Source organism: Montipora foliosa, chromosome 12 (assembly GCF_036669935.1).
Source record: "Montipora foliosa isolate CH-2021 chromosome 12, ASM3666993v2, whole genome shotgun sequence".
NCBI classification, from domain to species: Eukaryota; Metazoa; Cnidaria; class Anthozoa; order Scleractinia; family Acroporidae; genus Montipora; species Montipora foliosa.
In genome coordinates this window covers 29,915,608-29,932,748 of record NC_090880.1, presented here as the reverse complement: position 1 = coordinate 29,932,748, position 17,141 = coordinate 29,915,608, and the positions used below count along the sequence as shown (strand labels likewise).

At 40.0% G+C, this 17,141-nt stretch overlaps 1 protein-coding gene and 2 long non-coding RNA genes across 9 annotated transcripts in view; 2 read left to right on the top strand and 1 right to left on the bottom strand.

Annotated features, from left to right (window-relative positions):
* Positions 1-642, bottom strand: part of LOC137980255 (ribosome quality control complex subunit NEMF-like) — a 14,092-nt gene extending 13,450 nt beyond the window's left edge. For 3 of the 7 annotated variants that reach the window (XR_011118472.1, XR_011118473.1, XM_068827656.1), the window contains exon 1: positions 501-642. The gene's annotated coding sequence lies outside the window, so the exon portion shown is untranslated. The remainder of the gene's footprint in view (positions 1-500) is intronic. The other 4 variants (XR_011118475.1, XM_068827657.1, XR_011118476.1 and 1 more) reach the window with 3 other exon arrangements.
* A 1,192-nt stretch (positions 643-1,834) lies between these two features.
* LOC137980483 (uncharacterized) lies at positions 1,835-7,351 on the top strand. The gene is made up of 3 exons (XR_011118530.1): positions 1,835-1,973; positions 4,099-4,307; positions 6,405-7,351. It is a non-coding gene; the product is annotated as an uncharacterized lncRNA (long non-coding RNA).
* Positions 7,352-11,199: 3,848 nt separating this feature from the next.
* On the top strand, positions 11,200-17,141 carry LOC137980482 (uncharacterized). Its single transcript, XR_011118529.1, has 2 exons — positions 11,200-11,337; positions 14,597-17,141. It is a non-coding gene; the product is annotated as an uncharacterized lncRNA (long non-coding RNA).

Here is a 17,141-nt window from a genome sequence, read left to right as displayed (position 1 = left end):
GGTCAACCCAAGGCTACACGCGATATTCTCAGGAGCTCACCAAATTGAGTAATATATTCCTAGGTAGAATGTTCCCACGGTTACACTTCCACGTTGGAATCCATTGACAAAGATTAAACTTTCATTTTATCCCACTAACTGGCAATAGTTGCCTTGAGAGCGACCTCAGGCGGTAGTTTAAAAACTCGAACGGAACTAAAAACTTTTTTTCGGAGGGGGGATTTTCCAGCAATGTTGGACGCTTGAACTTCATTAACGGCTTTGTAACCCTGCCTGGGTCACCAAACTGAGCTCTAACTGTGGTCCTTGACTGACACATTTTTTAAATGTGTTTTTAAAGTTTGTCAACACGAAGGAGGCGTGACTGTGATTGGACGAGCGAGACAATGCAGTCATGTCGGGACCCAAGGAAATAAAAAAAATTGTCGTTGACAAACTACGGTCTAGGAACCCAGTTAGGGCTTAGTTTGTTAAAGCGGGCAGTGTTACAAAGCTCAAACCTGATGTTGCCTCCGAAGCGGATTCTCTGAAGATAAATTTTGTCTTTAGCATCGTTTTCGATATCTTTTCCCCACTATTCCCTGAGCTTGCTTCGCCACTTCTCTTTCTCTTCACAGGTCTCCTTGCTCCTTTTCCACGGTCTTTCTCTTTCCCTTCCTAGAGGGAGTGAGATTGATTGAGGAAATTGATTGCTGTCCCCCTCAAAAATCTAATAGCACCTCCCTAAATAAATGATCAGCCATCAACCTTAAGGTATTTTCCGTAAAGTTTTTTTCTCTTTTATTTTCTTTTCGCAAATTGGAGGTTACTGTTCATGATGTTAAGCATACGAGAGGTTCAGCTTTTGTTTATTGTTTAGTTTATTTCCTTTTTCAATTTGCATTTGGATTTGCCGTATATTGACTTTCCATTGTAACTGATCAATTAAAATAACAAAATATTTAATAATTATTCGTAGAGTGCATCCCACTTTGAATTTCAAAATCGAATCGGCCATCGCCAGTTGTACTACCAGTAGAAATTAACTGCTGTCTTCAATGAAGAAAGGAATCAACACAACTGAATTTTCTTATGCCAAGTCTGGTTTTACATTTTCCTTTTCAAACAGATATAATTTCCGTTTCCTTCGCTCTGAGGCGTGTTTTCCAGCTGTCCGGGGGTGTGATTATTAATTAGGGGGTTTTCCCAATCTTGCTGAGGCTCTTATCTTGTGGTTTGTTTAATGTGAGCTAATGTTGTATTTTGTATATGAATTAGGGGTTTTTCCCGAGGTGTCATTTCAATACTACCATTTAATAATTTGAATTCTTATACAAAACACTACAAACTGAATAAAATGTTATGTTGTGAGCATGAGAGGGAGTTTGATATCAGATAAAGAAGGGAAATTGAGCATTTCAGAGTCGAAGGCGACAGCTTTTGAGTGATTGAATGTGGAGTGTTTTGGCATGGATAGACTTGCATGCTAATGAGCTTTGAAATACATGGGAGGGGGGTTTCCCCGTGTCTTTTCCTTTCGATTTTATTTTCTACATTCCAAAAAAACAAGAATGTTCCAGCATATTTTGTAACTGATAAATAGCATTGATGTTATTAAAACACTTGGAAACTTTGTTCGTTTGGACTTCTCCAAACTCTTTCAAATATTTAAGTAAGAGAACATAAAACCGAACTTTTTGCAATGAAATATTAACGATCAAAATATTTACTTCAGTTTTCCTGGTGGCTTAGTAACCAGGTTAACAGGGGTTAATTAAGGACTCCTGCCTTTTAACCAATCAAATCATGCGATAAACTATGTGTAGATAAAACAGTTTGTTATATACCGATTGCAGCTGAATATATTTCACCCGGGATATTTCAGTCGTTAAACGTTCCTGGCTGCGGCCAGGGAGAGACTGAGAGTGTCATCCGAGAGGTGTCTAATAAAAAAGCTCGTGAAGAAGGCATCTACATCATACATTTACTTCAAGGTAATAACTTTTTTTTATTTAGGAAATCTTTTAAATATCTTCTTCTGGAAATCGATTTAGATAACATTTCGGGAACCTGTTGTTCGAGGTCTTTGAGCGATCGTCTTGTTTAAGTTCTTTTACGCCAATTCTGGTTTTACATTTTATCCGCTTTCAAACATATGTAATTTTTATTTCCGCTGGATTTGCTCCAAGGCGCCATAGTCATTTTTCCTGCTCTCCGAGGATGTGATGATTGATGATTAGGGTTTTTTCTCTGTCATTGATCTTGTGATTTGTTTCGTCATGTTAATGTCAGCTAGAATTGCATCATTTTTAATATGTATTAGGGGTTTTTCCCGAGTTGTCGTTTCGATTTCACAATTGAGTAATTTGAATTCACTTACAGAAAACTGGAAATTAAACAAGTTTGAGTTTTGTGTAGGTGTAAGATAAAGAGGGAAAAGTGAGCATTTCAGAGTCAAAGGCGACAGCTTTGTCGTTTTTTGAAGCAGTCGCGGAATGTTTTGGCATGGACCTGAGATCGGTATGCTAATGCAGCAGCCGGATGTACATAGACCTTATTCATAAATGGCGGTCAATTTATAATTCTTTTGTCGAAGTGTAAATTAGCCTACCAAGCCTCGATACCCTACAGTGAATTGAAAAGAATTCTTGCTCTAAAATGAGGCTTGGTAGGCTAATTTGCACGTGGACAAAAGAATTATAAATGTGACCGCCATTTATGAATAAGGTCTATGGGAGGGGTTTTTCTCTTGTCCTTTTCACTTCAGCGTTCCACTTTGCAAAACACCAAGAATGTTCTAGAATGATTCGTTGCTATGCAACTTGATGTGACTGAAACGTTTCTTGAGGTGTCGTTCCTTCAAGAAATCGTTAGAATCGTGCACCTTTTTAAACGATTGAACAAATCAACTGAGTGGGCAGGAATTAGGAGTAACTGCAGAATACCCCGCCACATCGAGTATCTTAAGTAGCTGGCTACGCGGTACGCGGAAAGAATTGAAGTCAAGATGGCGAAGTATCTTAAGTAGGACGGATGGAGATATTTTATGAGTCAAATGAGTCAATGAGTCATGAGTCATGATTCAATGAGTCAATGAGACTCACAGTCAGTACAGCAATAATTTATCGATTAAGCCTAAGCTCTCGTTTCAGTGATTAAGCCTAAGCACTCTATGAAATTTTAGCTTTCATTTTATGGGTTAGGGTGACTGTACTAATAACTCATTGACTCATTGACTCATTGACTCTTGACTCATGACTCATGACTCATTGACTCATTGACTCATAAATACTTGATACTCTTCCCCTGGAAGCACAGTAACCCGGGTAGACTACACTCGGGCCAACATCCTTCATTTTAACACATAATTGCTACTGAATAAATTTCACCAGAGGTTCCTCGCCAAGGGCAGGAATTAAACTTCAAAGGCGTATTTAATGAAGACTAACTCGAAGAAGGCCCTTTCCACTTATTGAAGGTAATTTATTTGTGAGATTAGGAATTATGATTGCGTTGTCTGGCAGAAGAACCTAGTCAAGCGATCATTTCAATAGATGATCAGCATGAGGATACTTCAGTGAAATTCTGTATATAAACAAGCAACATTTATCAGCAAGTAGTAATCTATGTTTTTTTTCGCTATCGGTATTTGGAAGTCTAATTTTAGCAATTTACACTCATAGCCATCCAGGCTATGAAGTCTGTAAAGGTGAAGCGAAAATTGTTTCAGTTTTGGTCAACTACGTGTCTTTGTTAACACCAGATCATTGTACACCACTATCAGCGTCGCAAATGTACATGACGATTTTCTCTAAAAATTTGTCTGGTTTTAAAGCTTGTGAAACTGGGGGTTTTCTCAGTTCCACTTTAATTTCAATCGTACCGGAAGCGGGGAAGAAAATATGCCGCCTCTCCATTTCGAGGATCGCGAAGTACTGGGAACGCGAGCTCTCACGCGCGAAAGAGCAGGTTCTCGCGTGTAGCAGCTCGTTCATGTGTGACATGTCGTGACCATGATTACAAATCGCACTTCCGTGTCAGGTTTGCAGGTTATAGGTAGAGAATTTCTCCCCGCTCCATTCCACTTACCTCTGCATTTATTGTATGATTATTTATCAGGTTGTCCGGCCTGAATAAAGCGGGCCTTAAAGGCCCCGCTTTCCAGATTGGAAGGTTGTCGCGGCCCTGTCTTTCAGGACGGAAGATGGTTAAGTTTAAGGATAAACAATTGAACTTCATCAAACTCATGTTGCTTGTCATAGAAGAGCTGCCGAAGGCCTTACGTGAGACCTTTAAGTCTATGTGGAACAACAAATATGGACCGTCAGGTAATCTTTGGGATGATTCTGAGGCTGTGAGAAAGTTTTTTCGGGCTAAAGAAGGTGGCTCAACTCATGTTCCCACCCAAAATTCATACGAGGAATGGGATTGTACGGCATTGTGCAAAGCAACCATTTTTGCCAAGTCGTTCGCCTTGCCAGACAGTGCAGGTAATCTCAAGACTCTCGCCGACTTGTATGTGAAGCCCAGTGGCCCACCCCACGGAGGATTTCACTCCTCTGTAGTTAGCCCATCTGGAAACCAAGACGAAACATTCGCTTTCGCAATTGACCAACTTCGTCTTTTGAGAAATTCGGTTGCTCACTCAACAAAAGCAAACATGGACAGAAAAGCCTTTAACCTGTTCATACATCGCACCAAGGAAGCGTTCAAGGCCCTCGGGCACAGCATTGAGCCCATTGATGCTGTTGTGAAAATGACTGAATCGGACTTGATTTACTACTTGAAAGTGGCCCTTGGAGTTGGCGTTGGCGTTGGTTTATTACGCTAGGCCGATTTATTCTAAGCGACTGCAAAGAGAAAAAGGGAAAACTTAGCCAGTCGGCATCGTAATGTTGCTTTCAACTTTTTCAAGTTCAAAGTATAAAAGTCTGCAATGCCCGCCTATATGCACAATTCATAACTTCTCTGAAACCTATGCCAGCTGGGACTTTAATTTCTTTGCATTTGTGGATATATAATTTAACCCCGCTGGATTGGTTGATGGGGCTGCAAATGCAAACGAACTTCCGGCTGTTGATCGTCCCACAGTTCTCAAAAAGACCTCTTAGCTTGCTTTGACAATTGGCATCAAGTTAAATAAAATAACATCTACTTTCAAATTCCCAAAACCTAATTTCTTTTCAAACGAATCTTCACATGATCTATACAGCATCAATCAGAAAAATGTGAGATTGAAAAGAAGTGCATTTTTCATACATTTCTAAATCACTGATCAGTTTTAAAATTCACCTCTTGTGCTGACCGAAAGGACCAGGTTGGTCATATTTCAAGTTGTGAGATACATTCAGGAATCTTGATGTCAGAAATCATACTGAATTTACTGAATCTACTGAATTCGAACGTTAAAAATTGTTAAATAATTGTCAGTTTTAGAGAATGTTTTCGAGAATGTTAGCCTTGACAACGAGTGCGAGTTCGGGTACGAGTTCTGGGATTTTGATTACTGTGAATCTGTTCTGCGCAGCCCAGCGTGCTCAACTTGTCCCAGCAAGTTGGTCTGCAAAGACTTAACATCGAGAAGTCGTAGCAGTAAGTACGAGTTTTTCAAAAGGAAATTGCGTTTGATTTAGAACTGTTTCTCTTAGTTTAAAGCTATAATCATCACATACTAATAAGCCTGGTTGGGTAAATATTTCAAGCCTAAAAAGCAGCTTAAAATGCCGATATTTGCCAAAGAATAGTGTGCATAGAATAGACTGGAACTCATTTTATACGCTTACCTAAATACGTAGAGCACGAGTTCGAGAACGAGTGCAACTGAGGTGTTCTCGTACTCACACTCGTTGCCTATGCCAACATTCTCTTTTGTTTGCTCAACAACTCCGTGCTTATCCAATATAACTGAGTTAATTTGCTTATCTAATTGTCACAAAATGTTTCACCTCTTTTTGAGTCATGTGAAAAGGTGATTAAATAAATGCTCTCCCATCCCCGTAAAATGGTAAAGATCACAGAAACTTCGAATATATGTTGCGGAAACATTGTTGCTCAAAATTTTAGATTTGATCCAGAAACTAGCATGCAATGGACTTACAAAGAAGGCTCAACTTCTCAGAACGAGAAAATCTCTCAGAAAATTCACTTAAGGAAAATGGATTCTAGATTGAAAATTTCATTAAGGCTAGTTATTGCAAACTTTCTACTTTTAACCTGGAAAGGAAGAATGCAGCATTGAAATGCCGCCTGGCTAAATTTTCCATTTTTCTCGGTATTATAATAATAATAATACAGCATCAGAGATATAACTTAAATCAGCGGACTTTAACTACGACCATTAAAGGTAAGGAAGATGGAAAGCTTTTCAGCTAGCTGGCTGAAAAAATTATGTTTATACTACGAACATTGCCTTCATTATTTCACAGATCCATGCATTAGCCTACATGCCTATGCAATCCAGCTGCTGTCGAGGTCTTGTGCTTTACGACTGCCCTCTGAATTGACTTCAGTAAACCATGATTATGACTCCGTAAAAGAACGAAAGCGTTTTCCATGGTTTCCCAAGGATTTGCTCTGGGTGTAAGCTGTACACTGTGTGCATGTTTAAGGCGACCACTAATGCATTAGTTAGTGATGGTGGTCGGTAGTGTTCGTAAGTCAAACATTACTTGAAAGACAAAATGAGGGTTTTCGACAACCGATAGATTTTAGTACTGCTAGGTCTTTTCCACATACATTGTCAAGCACCAATAGGCGTATAGAGAGACGGTGCTTAAAACTGCTTTAGTTATTGTATAGACTCGGCTAAACCATGGTTATATGACTCCTTATAATCATAAGGACGAACCCGACTTTCATGGTGATAAGGCCTCTCACATTTTCAAACATCTGCAGAAGTGGCTGAACGTTGTCACGCCTGGTGTTCAGCACATGCATTCATGATTGTTCCTAATGTCGTTTTAATACTATTTTTTGCTTCCCACCCTTTTACGCTATACCTCCAGTCGTTCCGTTGTTTCTATTTTCGCATGAGCATTCAGTAATTATTATACATTCAGCCTTGTCTGTTGGACTTGTCTCGTTACTGAGGATAGCAGAAGTCTGGTTTCACTCTTTATAAACTCAGAGGATTCGTCGTTTTCTTAAAAATCTTTATCTGTAGATCGTTTACAAATTGCAGTCGTTTCGTCTAAAGTCGGCCACAACTCGGTCCTTAATTAATGTAATATATCTTTCATTATTTTACTCATAAAATAATAAAATTTAAAAAAAAAAAGGTTTTTTTTTTCAGCACATGTAACCTTTTGAAAGGTTATTCATAAGAGAAGCAAGATTTTGCTTATAATAAAGTACACTACTGAAAAAAGTCGAACACTCGTCTCATAACTTACGATTATGTGTGGCCAAAATAGCCATTTGTAAATGAACTTGAATTGCCGGCAAAAACTTAAGAGGCTTAAGGGAACAGATTGGATTGCATTCCACGCCTACCGTGCACACATTCTTATTTGCCCGGAAACAAAAGTCACAAGGGTGCAACCCGGACCGGCACTTGTGGGTTAAATTAAATCTTTGTGAGATGAGAATACATTAGGTTATATTATTACGCGCGCAGGAAAAATACCAATGAGAATTCAGGGTTCATGCGTAAGGGTTGTGAGACGGGGCTAACGGTTTTCTTCGAGAAGACTTGAAAGTCAAACCATTAGGGGAAGTAATTACAAAAGCAGTACTTTCTTCTCGGTTATTTAAAGGCCCTGAATGTTTGTCCGGTCGGAGTATGAACGCGCGACCTCCCGCCTCCAATGTTCCATCAACTGATCCAACGGCTACAGGCAGTTTATCGAAACAGAACTTAAGGCGCTCGCAAACGAGGAAACATTGTTGCTCAAGCAAATGTTTCCCAGTTTGCGGCCCCAGGGCTTTGGAGAACATGGTAATAATAATAATAACAACTTTATTTAAGTGTCATTGGATTTAGCATAAGAGCACTAATTGGGGACACTAACGAAATTAACTCGAATCAAATCAATTGAAATCAACTATTGAAGGTGCAACCGGAGTACCCGGAGAAAAACCTCTCGGAGCAGAGTAGAGAACCAACAAACTCAACCCACATATGACGCCGAGTCTGGGAATTAGGCCCTGGGCCACATTGGTGGGAGGCGAGTGCTCTCACCACTGCGCCCTCCCTGCGATAAAATGAAAGCCATCATGATAACCTTTTCCAAGTTTCGTCTCCAGAGGTCATATTCATGAAGATCAAAGGCGATTTCAAAGCAAATGTACCTGACTGTCACATAATGAATTTGGATCCACCAACGTTAGAAAACTGAGTGGCCTGTGACATGTTGCAGCAACTTGTTCATAGAAATTGCATGCAACATGGTAAAGCTGCTATTCTTGGGGCAATTCTGAGACGAACGGTTGAAGTTTTTTAAGTTTACATACATTGTAAAAGATGAATTTTCCTAAAGGACTGCGTCAGATATTCGTGTCACTATCATAACAACTTTGGAACCACCGAACCGTGGAATGACACTGTGGTTGTGACAAATCATTTTTGGCCAAAGAAGGCTGAAAAACGAAAGTCCCCAAATCATATGAGAACTGGGATTGTACAACCCTGGTCAAGGCAATAATCCATGCAAAATGCTTTTCCGTGGTAGACAGCAAAGGTAATCGTAAGACGCTCAGCGATATGTATCTAAGGTCCCGTCCCGTCCCGTGTCTACGGTTGCTTCTATTCTTCTGTCTATAGTCCTTGAAACCTTGAAACCTACTGGAGGCAAAGCAGAAACATATGCGCTAACCATTGATCAACTTCTTCTTCTCAGGAATTTCAATTGCCATTCAGCCACTTCAGAGATGGACCAAAAAAAAAATTACAAATACATGCAAAATGCCAAAGAAGCAGTTAAAGCCCTCTTTCTTAAAAGTGGCCGAGTTGATAACATTGAAATTTAATTGAGTCTCAATTTCCAACCAAGGAAGCTGCCAGGATGAGCCAGGGAAACAGAATCATGAAAAGTCGTTTTATTTATTAGAGCGTACGTGACGTTCTTGATCACTTGTAATAAGATTTAACATCGCGTTTACAGCAAACGTCATCTGGGCTCAACTTTACGTTTTGTCAAAAACCGAAGAAACTTGTTAGGTTGACACTCATTACTTGCTTGCCGTGGCTAGAGATATCAAGTAACTTTCCAAAAGGGAGAGACAAGTAAGAGAATTTTCATGCTCTTCTAATGAACAGCACATTGCCATCTGACGTTTGCCGGTCCACGTTACCGCTTGAAAAGGGAAACTGCTTACTTGTCGACAACTTAAAATCTATCGTTTAGTTGTCGACAACTCGTCCTACACACTGCGTTTTTTAGTTGTCGATAACAAATAGTTGTCGACAACTAATTAGGAAGCTTAAGCAACGACAACGGCGACGGCAACGAGAACGTCACGAATTTGCATATTTAGTGGTTAAAAACAATAGCTTCGCACGCCCTGCACGTGCGTTTTTCACTTTTGTCCATTTCGTTGCCGTCGTCAGCAAAACAACAACGTGAAATAGCCAAGTTTTTGGTTTTACGAAGAACGTCAGCACTTGAGGATAAATTTTCATTTTCTTTCCTAAAATGGAGTGCCGTTCCGACTGGTGTCATCTTTGAGGAATTACCACACCCTTGTCATCTTAAAAACGTTGAAATAGTCACGAAGCGATTAAAATCACGCAAATTTATATTTTGAGATGACGTTCTCGTTGCCGTCGCCGTTGTCGTTGCTTAAGCTCCCTAATATCTAGTCTGTGGAGGCCCTTAAACATTTCAAAATTACTTTGCATTGTATCGGCTCGTGCTCTAACTCTCTTCCGAGTACTTTGCATTGTATCGGCTCGTGCTCTAACTCTCTTCCGAGTATGAATTTTTGAAGCGCACGTATCTCAAAGAACTTTTTCCATTATTCCCCGTGCTGACATCCCTCTATTATCTCGTGCTCCCCCCCTAACATCGCAGTCAACATAATCTTTCGTCAATTTCCCTAATGTGTACAGTCTGTGCAAACAGATTGCATGGGAAATAACATTGTCGGCGATACAAACATCGACCTTGTGTCATAATATGCATAATATGGTATTTGTTATCTTGCTCATGATCAGCTAAAGACAAATCGGAAAATGTAAGGATTCCAGTAAAAGTTAGAAATTTTCACGGTTATCCAAGCTCTTGTCCAAACCTTGGGTTTTCCAAGTTTCACATTAAAATCATTTGCGGGAAGTTTTAAACGAAGGTCAACTCACAGATACAAATTTTAGGTCAGTGCGGCATATAGCGTTCAGCCAGAAGCACATGGGCTCCTAGTTCAGCATGGAGCGATGATCGTCTACCAATTATCAGTTTGCGTTTTGGCATTTGCGGCATATTGACCTTTTATTGTCATTATAATTAAAATAACAAAATAGTTATTAATATTCGGAGAATAAAACCCACTTATTACCAGCAGAAAATAATCTGCTGACTTCAATCAAAGAAACGAATTTTTTACGCCAATTCTGGTTTTACGTTTTATTATTCTCAAACAGATATAATTTCTATTTACGTTGCATTTGCTCTAAGGCGCTATAGTCGTGTTTTCCTGCTCTCCGAAGGAGTGTGATTGTTAATTAGGGGTTTTCCCAATCGAATTAGGGGTTTTTCCCGAGTTCTCGTTCCCAATTTGTTATTTAAAATTTTGACTTGAGTTAGAGAACATTGAAAACTGAATGAAATGCTGCGATGTGAACAGGAGAGGGAGTTCGATATTAGTAATAAAGAAGGAAAATTGAGCATTTCAGAGTCGAAGGCGACAGCCTTGCGGTTTTTCTTTTGAGTGATTTGAATTCATGGGAGGGATTTACCCCTTGTTTTTTTTCCTCAACATTTCAAAACAGGAAGAATGTTCCAGCATGATTTTGTAACTGACGAATAGCATTGATGTTGCTAAAAAAATGCTTGGAAGCTTTGGACGTTCTTCCAGAGAGCTTTGGACTTTTCTAAACTGTTTGAAATAGTTAAACTAGACAACAATGCTAGAGAACATAGAACCGAGCTTTTTGCAATGAAATATTAATGATCAAAATATTTACTTCAGTTTCCCTGTTGGCTTAGTAGCCTGGTTAACAGGGGTTAAGGATTCGTGCATTTTAACCAATCAAATCATGAGATCAACTTTGTGTACAGCTTGTTATATACCGATTGCAACTGAATATATTTCAGTCGTTAAACGTTCGTGGCTGCGGCCAGGGAGAGACTGAGAGTGTCACCGGAGAGGTGTCTAATAAAAAAGCTCGTGAAGAAGGCATCTACATCACACATTTACTTCAAGGTAATCACTTTTTTTCATATAGGGAATTGTTTAAATATCTTCTTCTGGAAATCGATTTAGGTAACATTTCGGGAACCTATTGTTCGAGGTCTTTGAGCAATCGTCTTGTTTAAGTTCTTTTACGCCAATTCTGGTTTTACATTTTATCGTTTTCAAACATATGTAATTTTTATTCCCGTTGGATTTGCTCCAAGGCGCCATAGTCATTTTTCCTGCTCTCCGAGGATGTGATGATTGATGATTAGGGTTTTTTCTCTGTCTTTGATCTCGTGATTTGTTTAGTCATGCATGATAATGTGAGCTAGAATTGCATCATTTTAAAATACGCATTAGGGTTTTTTCCCGAGTTGTCGTTTCGCTTTCACAATTAAGTAATTTGAATTCAATTACAGAACACTGAAAACTAAACAAGTTTGAGTTTGGTGTAAGATAAAGAGGGAAAAGTGAGCATTTCAGAGTCAAAGGCGACAGCTTTGTTGTTTTTTGAAGCAGTCGAATGTTTTGGCATGGACCTGAGATCGGTATAGTAATGCAGCAGCCGGATGTACATGGGAGGGGTTTTCCCCTTGTCCTTCTACTTTCGTTTTCGTTCCACTTTGCAAAACACCAAGAATGTTCTAGAATGATTCGTTGCTATGTAACTTGATGTGACTGAAATGTTTCTTGAGGCGTCGTGCCTTCAAGAAATCACAGGCAGACAACCTTAGCAGTTGTAACGGCCGATTCAACTGATCGAGGAAAATGTTCCATAAAAACTTCAAATCCCGATATTTCTTTTCGAAAATTCATTTTATGGACAGCCAGATAAATAAAGTTCACTCATCTACTATTTTCTGCGTTGTCCTGAGTGATTTGATGGGTTTTTGGGACGCTTCGATTTCCTCTTCAGATCCCACGCCTCGCCACATACAATATAGACAAGGCGTGCAACTTCCAAGACCGCTCACGGCCGAATGCCTCCAGAATTTAGCCGAATTTCTCCCATTTCCAAAGGTCGCTCGCCTGCCAGACTTGGGCACGTAGAAAGTAGATAATTTTGTTAGCATCGTGCCAGAAATCATCGCTTTTACACGGCTCTGCAACCTCAAAATCCTGCTCGATTTTAAAGCTTCTCTCGCTAGATGATGCACAGACAGCCCAAGCTCGGTTTACGATTTCTAGACTTTGTATTGGAATAAGCTGTAAATGTAGAAATAAACTTCACTTTCTGGTGAGGGGAAATGACAACTAACGACTTCGTAAAAATTCGAAAGCCACAAACCCAGCTAAAACGGACACAGTTTGCCCTCCGACAGAAAAGACGAGGACAACTGTACGTAGAGGTAAGTGAAGTTTATTTCTACATTTACAGCTTATTTTAGCATTCATTTTTATTATTTCCCTTACAAAGTTAATAAATGGTATACCGAGCTTGGGTCACCTGTGGATGATGTGGACAGAAGTCATGCACCAGTGAATTTGATCAAATCAAATTAACCAATCAAAAAGCACAGATTAATAATTTTGTCACTCTTGGGGGAAATCTGTGCTTTTTGATTGGTTAATTTAATTGAACGGTGTCCACATCATCTAGCAATAACAAAAACCTGAGCGAAGCTTGAAAATCGAGCGTGATTTTTGAGGTTCCAGAGCCGTGTAAATGCGATGATTATTGGCACGATGTTAGCAAAATTATCGACTTTCTACCTGGCCAAGGCTGGGAGGCGAGCGACCTTTGGAAGTGGGAGAGTCGGCTAAATTTTGGAGGCACTCGGCCATGAGCGGTCATAGAAGTTGCACGCCGTGTTTTTTCATATTGTATGTGGCGAGGCGTCGGATCCGAAGAGGAAATCGAAGCGTCCCAAAAACCCATCAAATCACTCAGGACAACGCATAAAATAGTAGGTGAGTGAACTTTATTTATCTGGCTGTCCATAAAATGAATTTTTGAAAAGAAACATCGCGATTTGAAGTTTTTATGGAACATTTTCCTCGATCAGTTGAATCGGCCGTTACAACTGTCTCAAAATAACGTGACGTCACGCGATCTCGCATCCTTAAAGTTGTGATATCGCTCGATCCTTTCAACAGCTGATCAGCGGGAGGATTCTTCGGTGAAATTCTGTATCAACGATGAAACAACGATGAAAATATGATGATCATAGCTTCACTTGAAATTCTGTATATAAATAAGCAACATTGATCAGCAATTAGTAGTCCATGTTTTTGTCCGCTATCGTATATTTGGAAGTGAATTTTAGCAATTTACACTCATAGCCATCCAGGCTATAAAGTCTATAAAGGAAGCAAAAATTTCCTCCCCGCCCCATTCCACTTACCCCTGCATTTGTTGTATGATTACTTAGCAGGTTGTCAGTTTCACGTTTGCCGTCTCACGGCCGTAAACGCGAAGCTAAATCTCTCTAATGTCAGACACCGAACTCGGTATACGATTTATAGACTTTGTTTGGGAAAATTAACTTTGAGCTTATAAATGCTAAAATAAGCTGTAAATGTAGAAATAAACTTCGCTTACCTCTACATACAGTTGTCCTCGTCTTTTCTGTGCAATCGGAGGGCAAACTGTGTCCGTTTGAACCGGGTTTGTGGCCTTCGAATTTTTACGATATCGCCTTTTAGTTGTCATTTCTCGTCATAAAGAGAAGAAAGGCTGGTGACTCGTGGCGATCTCGTCCCACGAATTGCCCTCGCATCACAAAGCGACGGTCCGAATCGCCATAAAAACAACACAGCCTTAAGGCCAGATAAATTTCCTATCGCATCAACTCCACAACGGGACCACTCAGCGATTTTTGGCGGAAAAAAAATCGAGGACAACCGTATGTAGAGGTAAGCGAACTTTATTTCTACATTTACAGCTTATTTTAGCATTTATAAGCTCAAAGTTAATTTTCCCAAACAAAGTCTATAAATCGTATACCGAGTTCGGTGTCTGACATTAGAGAGATTTAGCTTCGCGTTTACAGCAGACGGCAAACGTGAAACTGAAATTTGCATTTCGAAGAACATTTTGTATTTTACTGCATATTTGGCAATATTTAACAACGGAAGTTAAATTCTTCATTAAAAAATAAATGGGAATGTTAAAATTTTAGTAACTTTTGAGAACTATTTTTAAATTTCGAGCACTATATGGGCACTTTGTTTTGCAATTTTTCCGGCGCAAATCAGGGAGCGTCGAAACTGCAAGGGGAATGGGGCCAAGAATTTCTTCTCGCCCCATTCCACTCACCTCTGCATTTATTGTATGATTATTTAGCAGGTTGTCCTGAATAAAGCGGGCCTTAAAGGCCCCGCTTTCCAGATTGGAAGGTTGTCGGGCCTTGCCTTTGAGGACGGAAGATGGTTGAGTTTAAGAAAGAACAATTCAACTTCTTCAAGATCGCGTTCCTTGTCATAGAGGAGGTGCCGAAGGCCTTACGTGAGACCTTTAAGTCCAAGTGGAACTACAAATATGGACCTTCTGGTAAACTTTGGGATGATTCTGAGGCTGTGAGAAAGTTTTTTCTGGCTGAAGAAGGTGGCTCAACTCAAGTTCCCACGCAGGATTCATATGAGGAATGGGATTGCACGGCATTGTTCAAAGCGACAATTTTTGCCAAGTCGTTCGCCTTGCCAGACAGTGCAGGTAATCTCAGGACTCTTGACGAATTGTATGTGAAGCCCAGTGGTCCACCCCACGGAGGATTTCACTCCTCTGTAGTTAGCCCATCTGGAAACCAAGACGAAACATTCGCTCTCGCGATTGACCAACTTCGTCTTTTGAGAAATTCGTTTGCTCACTCAACAAAAACAAACATGGACAGAAAAACATTTAACCTGTTCATCCATCGCACTAAGGAAGCGTTCAAGGCCCTCGGGCGCAGCATTGAGCCCATTGATGCCGTTGAGAAAATGACTGAATCGGACTTTCCAACAAGTCAAGTAACCAAGTTAACGCGTAAGATTTACTACTTGCAAATGGCCCTCGGAGTTGGTTTATTACGCTAGGCCGCTTTATTCTAAGTGACTGCATAGAGAAAAAGGGAAAACTTAGCCAGTCGGTATCATAGTCTTTCTCTCAACCTTTTCAAGTTTTAAGTATAAAAGTCTGCAATGCCCGCCCATATGCACAATTCCTAACTTCCCTGAGAACTATGCCAGCTGGGACTTTGGGTTCCTTGTGGATTTAACCCCGCTGGATTGGTTGATGGGGCTGCAAATGCAACGTATTTCCGGCTGTCGATTGGGACAGTCTCAGTCCCGACCCACAGGGCTCAAAAAGACCTTTTTGCTTTGACATCAAGTTTAGCAAAATGAATCTACTTTAAAGTGCCGAAAACCTTGTTCTTTTTTGCATTCTCAAAAAAATCTTCACATGATCTACACAGCATCAGAACAAAAAAATGCGATTGAAAAGAAATGCATTTTTCATACAATGATTTCACTGATCAAAAGGACCTTTTTGCTTTGATATCAAGTTTAGGGAAACGCTTCCATCCTCGTAAAATGTTTTTTACGTTACCGTTACAAGCTTACAAGAAATGGAGAATCGTACACTGGTCGAAATTTTAGATCTGATCGGCAGAACTCACAGAGAATGCGCAACTTATCAAAACAAAACAAATTTCTGAGTAAGTTGTCAAGTTGGTTAAAGCTTAATAATTTCACCAAGGCTAGGTATTGAACGCTTTCTATTTCTAACCTGGAAAGGAAGAATGCAGCATTGAAAATGATGCCGGCTGGCTAAATTTTCCATTTTTCTCTGTATATAGGGCCTGTAGCCAGAAAAATTATTACTGAGGGTTAACTGAAATCTCTCAGGTTCGTTGTGACGATGCATTATTCAGGCACTTGCTTCGGTGTGCCTCATACTGGCTCAAGACGGCCCGGGTATATTAATATAGTACAGTGTTAGTAATTGAACTTGCTCTATCGCACTTTAACGGCGACTATTAAAGGTAAGGGAGATGAAAAGCTTTCCAGCTTACTGGTGGAAAGAAAAAAGGGTTGTTTATACTGCGAACATTGCCTTGATCACTTCACAGATCCATGCATTTGCCTATGCAAGGCCCCACAGCTGATGTCGAGGTGTTGTGCTTTACAGCTGCACTATGCATTGACTTGGGTAAGCCATTATGAAGACTCAGTCCGTAAAAGGACGAAAGCACTTTCCGTGGCTTCCCAAGGATTTGCTCTGGTTGTAGGCTGTGTGCATGGTCAAGGCGACCAGTATTGCATGGGTTAGTGGTAGGGGTCAGGCACGGTATTCGCAAGTCAAACATTACTTGAGAGACAAAGTGAGGGTTTTGACATCAGAGATTTTAGCGCCACTTGCTTAAAACTGCTTATTGCATAGACTTGGCTGGACCATGGTTATGACTCCTTATAATTAATTATAAGGATGAACCCGACATTCAGGGCTCTGCAAGAATGTGCACAGGTAGTAAGCTTGGCGCATGCGTGATTGGCCACATGATGGATGGGCCATTAGTGATTGGCCTTTAGTGCGTCAGAGCTAGGGTTGAAATGTTTGTTTGTCGTAATGTATCTGTAGATCGTTCAAAAATTGCAGTCGTTTCGTCTGAAGTCGGCCACAACTCGGCCCTTAATGTAATATATCTTTCATTAGTTTACTCATAAAAAAAAGAAAAAAAAAAAAGAAACAGAACGGTGATAGAATGGAGTTGAATATCAATTGGGGGCATCGACCAGTTGTTATACGTACAACAAATTCGCTAAAGTTAAAGTTAAAGAACCTTTTGAAAGGTTCATTTTGTCTTTGCACTTTGCATTTTGCTGTTAATAAAGCATTTTAAAAAGTC